This window comes from Tachypleus tridentatus, chromosome 8, assembly GCF_004210375.1.
Source record: "Tachypleus tridentatus isolate NWPU-2018 chromosome 8, ASM421037v1, whole genome shotgun sequence".
NCBI classification, from domain to species: Eukaryota; Metazoa; Arthropoda; class Merostomata; order Xiphosura; family Limulidae; genus Tachypleus; species Tachypleus tridentatus.
In genome coordinates this window covers 36,825,639-36,831,330 of record NC_134832.1, presented here as the reverse complement: position 1 = coordinate 36,831,330, position 5,692 = coordinate 36,825,639, and the positions used below count along the sequence as shown (strand labels likewise).

General features: G+C 32.3%; 1 long non-coding RNA gene across 1 annotated transcript; it reads left to right on the top strand.

Moving 5' to 3' along the window:
* Nucleotides 1–2,531: 2,531 nt before the first annotated feature.
* LOC143224130 (uncharacterized) lies at nucleotides 2,532–4,624 on the top strand. Its single transcript, XR_013013229.1, has 2 exons — nucleotides 2,532–2,703; nucleotides 4,368–4,624. It is a non-coding gene; the product is annotated as an uncharacterized LOC143224130 (long non-coding RNA).
* Nucleotides 4,625–5,692: the final 1,068 nt, after the last annotated feature.

The following is a 5,692-nucleotide window of genomic DNA, read 5'->3' as shown; positions in this document are numbered from 1 at the left end:
TACCCTAAAACATGGACTGGTGAAAAAAAGAAGTAATCATAAGTCTCTATTAGCAGTAGATAGTAAACAAACAGCAGTGTCCTACCCTAGAAAATCCTTAAAGCAAAGAAGCTACATGTGGAGGGAAAGAACTGAAGATGGCAAATACCTCAATGTGGAAGGAAGGAGGAGAAAGTATCCCACAAAAATCCCTAAATATAGATGGAACACCTAAGAAAGATATGGAATAAAATGGCTAGGATTAACAGAGATGTAAATGACAAAATCAGAAGGAAAATCCGCATGATGTTACCAGGGAAAAGAGGGGGATAAAGCGAGACAAAACGATCACCGTGAAACAATATCATAAAGATACTGAGAGAAAGACCTGGCAAATACTGAAAGGCAGTCCTTGATAAAGTGGAGAAAAACTGACAAAATATAGCTCATCTGAAAATGGGTTCAGTCTTTTTTGTGAGGAACGTAAGCAATATTGAGAGTGTGTAGAGTATATCATGGCCCACAAGGGCCCTCATAAACAAAATTAATGGTAAGAAGTATGAACAATGACGATAATGAAACAGTCAGCACAGTGGAAATGTTAAGAAATTGTGTAGTGACATAAATGTGATGTTTTGTGTTGAAGAAGAGATATTTAACCTAATTATCGAATTATAGGTAAACAGCAAATGACAAAAACTTAAGCCTAAGGTCAGGTTTGCCTTTAAGGTCAATCTCTTTATTTTTTGATTGAGATAAAAATTATGTTAGGTTTATTCTCAAATAATAAATCGTTCTGTGTTTTATGAAATAATATTTAGAGGACAAAAAACTTTATACGTTTTTGAGCAACAGTATTGAAAGAACGATCTGATATTTACTTTTAGGTTTACACTTTGTGCTGCAATGCTGATAGAACAATTTGATCTTTTTACAAGATGGTGAAGAATTATTACAATTAGACCTGTTAAATTTGTTGTTGTATCAAATCTCTTATATAAATAGTGTTCCGACCACTGCTGTTTTTGTTGTACCCAAGCCGACCTGAAGTACTCTGGACTGAACGAAATGCGTCGTCTGCAATGGATATGATAAAACGTGTGGTTGGAATACTAATATTATACATCATTCTAGTTCTTGAAAATCTCTAAGGGTTTGTTTGTTTTTTGGAATTTCGCACAAAGCTACTCGAGGGCTATCTGTGCTAGCCGTCCCTAATTTAGCAGTGTAAGACTAGAGGGAAGGCAGCTAGTCATCACCACCCACCGCCAACTCTTGGGCTACTCTTTTACCAACGAATAGTGGGATTGACCGTAACATTATAACGCCCCCACAGCTGGGAGGGCGAGCATGTTTGGCGCGACTCGGGCGCGAACCCGCGACCCTCAGATTACGAAGCGCACGCCTTAACGCGCTACGTCATGCCAGGCCGGGACTGGATTAGTTTGGTTTGAATTTCGTGCAAAATTGCACGACCGATATCTGCACTAGTCCTCCATAATTTTGTTTTGACAGCCAACAGACAGCTAGTCAACCCCACACACCGCCAATTCTTGGGTAACACTTTTACTAACGAATAGAGGTATTAGTTACGTGTATTAAAACCCGAGACCCTTAGATTCTGAGTCGACTAGTGTCTTAACCGCTAGGCCATGGACTGGATTTGTGTTTAAATATGTAATATGCCTAAAAATAATGCGTTATGAAAGTTAAATAGCAATCGTTCTTTACTGGCTTGTAAAAGGCGCACACACCAAAAAAATCCAATTGATCACGAACATAGACGTTGAATGCATTTTGTATAAATAATTAGTTTCTCACAAAGCTAAAATCAGCGATTTGATTCCCCGCAGATAGCCCGATATAGCTTTACTATAAGAAACACACACTCACTGGGACAGCGGTATGTATACAGAATCACAAGCTCACATGCTAAGTTAGATTTCCTGCGGACACACCAGTCTAACAGATAATTTAGTTTAAAAAAGGTAGGTTTAGGTTTTCACTTGGATGTGCAATGAAAATCCTGAAGAATAAAGTATTATCTTACTATCCATATATGATGTGATTTAGAATAGAATCCATAAGTCCAGACCTTTCCATAATACTCTGCTGGCAATACGATCAAAGGACACAAGTTTAAAATATGCAATATTAAAATGTGACTATTAAATAATGTGACAGCTTACTTATCAAAAGATTTAATTGATTCCAGGTGTAGTAACAGCTACAGTGTTTAAAAAAGTTTAAAAGAAAGTGAGTATTTTAGGGGGTTAAAAAAAGGTTGGATAGAGGAAATGGGGTTATATATGTAGTTAAGAGCATGACAGTTGTAGGAAATGGAATACCCTCAATAAGCCTAACAGTGTCTTGTTACTCCTTGGAAATTAAATATTACAAATTGGTTCACATTCATATCAAAGAACTATATATATAGTAAATTATTATGTATGCTGAAGTTTACCCCAAAATTCAGTAGTAATAGGAAAAATTCCTTATAATTGTATAATTGCAAATTTGAAATCCATATCGAAAAAAGAACAGGAGGAACTAGTAAATTATAGCTTGAGCAATTTGTCTTCTGTTGCTAGCAGGTGTTGAAATCCATTCCCAGAAAGCAATGAGAAATTTCTTTGGAAAGATGGCATTTAATTAATGATTTTCATCATGGTTTTCAACAGAATTCTTACAAATCTTACAAATTTATTGAGGATTTTGTATAAGGTATCTTCCTTTCTTGATGGCAGCATCGTGGATATTGCTGTCGGTTAACTTTTGTAAACTATCCATTAAAGTGCCTCAGAAAGGAAAAGAAAATATAAAGCTGTATTCTTAAAAAAATTAATGACAGAATTAAGAAGTTGATAAGTTTTTGTAAGTGTGTGAGATTAAGGATAACCTCAGTAGGTTTAATGGCCTTTATTAAATTTCTTTATATTCTTAATACTATTTCTCTCCTTATAAAAGTTATATCAATTTACTCATTAATTTATACATCCATTTAAAGATTTAACTCAAATTTAGTTATAATGTTATACTCAAATGTTAATTCACTTTTGTTAGAAATACATGACTGTTTCATACGAATTTAACATGAGAATTATGATAAATTTAGGTAGTAATAAAGTGTGAATGTTAATTTAGTATCTTAAAAGCAATACTTAATCACAGGTTTGGTTACATAACTTCTTATGAATTATTTGTTGTGTAGTTCAATTGTTGTGAATTGACATCACATTATTCAAACATTTAGAATTTTTCATATTGCTTTAAAGGTATATTGCTACATCATATCTCATAATTTGCAGAAATAAGCAACAAAGTTAGTGAAAATTAAAAGGTGAAGTTAGACTGCGTAATTTAAAGCTTATCCATAAAGAGCATACGCTGGTGATTTACAAATTAAGTTTCACAACTTGTATTGTAATAACAGAGATAGAGGAAAATAATTTGTCTTGTCAAAGGATGTTCTAATACAACTGAACCTGCCAGTGTGAAATCTGATGAAAAGGAGACAATTACTTAAAACTCTGTATACAACTGTTATAACCAGCAGTGCAAAGAATTTTTGTACATGGATTTGTCTTGTTTTCAATGTATTATTTTAAAACAAGTGGATTTTGTGCTGTCCATTTATTGTTGAAATTTATTGCCAAAAAGTAATAGGTATCAACTGTAAAGAATCCAGCCCTATAAAATCCTGATATTTTTGTAATAGAGGAAAATTAAAATATATTACTCAGTTGCTTACAGCAAATGACAAAAACTTAAGCCTAATTGAACAGTAGAACAAATGATATCACTAAGCACTAAAATACAATTCATAACAAAAATATATATACAATATTGAGTGAAGTTTATGTGGACCCTAGTCAAGGGTTCCACACAAAACAACCAAACAGGAAGAATGATAAAAGATAAATAATAAGGAAAATAACAAGATGTATGGAAGAAATACAATATATTTAAACTAATAATTGATATACTAGTAAGATGAAGCCAAAAATAACAAAGATCATGGTAAGCCTAAATGAATAGTATAGCAGAAAATACACAACTGAAACTAAATGCTAGCCATAACTTGACCATGAGTATTGACTAAGCAAACAAAACTTGTGTTTTGAAACTCAAATAACTACAGATAATAAGAATAATAATTAAATTATTCAAAAACTACAACAGTATGTCTTATACTTTCAAAATCAACAGACTATATTTCAAAATGTGTAAGCCCCCTAATGTAATTTTGTCACTTTTAGACTTTATTTTAACTTGACACAGCCAAATGTCAAATGATTTTCTAAAAATTATAAAATAATTTGAGTTTACAGAAGTAGAGTTGAAAAGAATTTAAAAACTAATTTTTCTATGATTTGATTTTATCATAGGTGCAGTGCAAGGAAGAAGATCAGACTTTGTTTTGACTTTGCTAAGAGCAAGGTGAAGTAACCAAGTGAGTGAGTGAGAGATATCTGACTCTACCTGTTTTAAGCTCAGAATTGAATGTTCTAGCAAACTGAACAAATGAGGGTTTTGCAATTCCTGGGTGGAGCAGATGAATTTCTAAATGAAGAAAAAGTGGTGTGATTTACTACAAATATATTGAGAAAAAATAGCATATATGAGCAATATATTTGGAATTTTACACCAATACAATACAGTCAGTGTTTAAAGTTATTAACAACCTATGCCTTTTATTCACTAAACAATTCAAGTAAAATTAATTTCTTAGCAGAAATCTATTGTACTGAATTGGTTACATGGTATTTTGCATAGTACTGACAAAATATTGAAATATTACAATATTTCAAAACTAGAAGTAATGGTCAAATTCTTACTATATTTTTGTTTCACAGTGTTAGTAGTCACTTCCACTTTGAAAATGAAAGTGAGCTAGTTACATATATATTTTAGTAAACTATCTATTGAAAAAGTGATTATGGCTGAAGTAGTACAATGAATCTACAATAGAGTATATTTATACATAATTATTTTAGTACTAATAAAAGATTTAAAGTTCAAAATCTAAACCCATGAGTTGCAATAAGTATATAACTAAAATATAAGAAAAGGCAGTTCTATCATATAAGAAATTTCAGTTACACATATAGGCTTATAAAACATCCTTTCATGTTAAAGGTGAAAAGTTAATCTAGGTGAATGAATCACATAAGCCAGAGCATATAATAAATGACCCTCAATTGAGAAAAGAAACAATACTTTTCATATAAATGAACTTCTAAATATCTCAGATAAACAAAAAAGTATTTGCACTGTGTGTTAAACATGTAAATGGGAGATTTTTATATATAAATTATTTTCATGTAGTGAAATCAAGTGGTGATTAATGATTTAGTGTTATGGAAAGATATATAACAGTACAGCTTAAAGAATGTTCTGTTTAACACAAATATAAATTTGAATCTGAAAGAGCCTGTTGTGATCACATCTACTGCAAGAAGTTTCAGAGCATAGATATTATAGTTTGATTCATCTTTTGTCCAAGTAACCTGGAACTCCCGACCTTGAAGATAAACTTCCCATTCCTGAAGAGACACGTCTGTGAACAGATGGATCTCAGGACTAGGTGGTGGAATGGGCACCCCAAATAGTGGTGTCACTTCAATCCAACCTCCTTTTGCAATCACCAATCCTTAATAATGAGACAGGATGATACAAAGGATTGTAATACATGATCCACTGGTCATGCAAT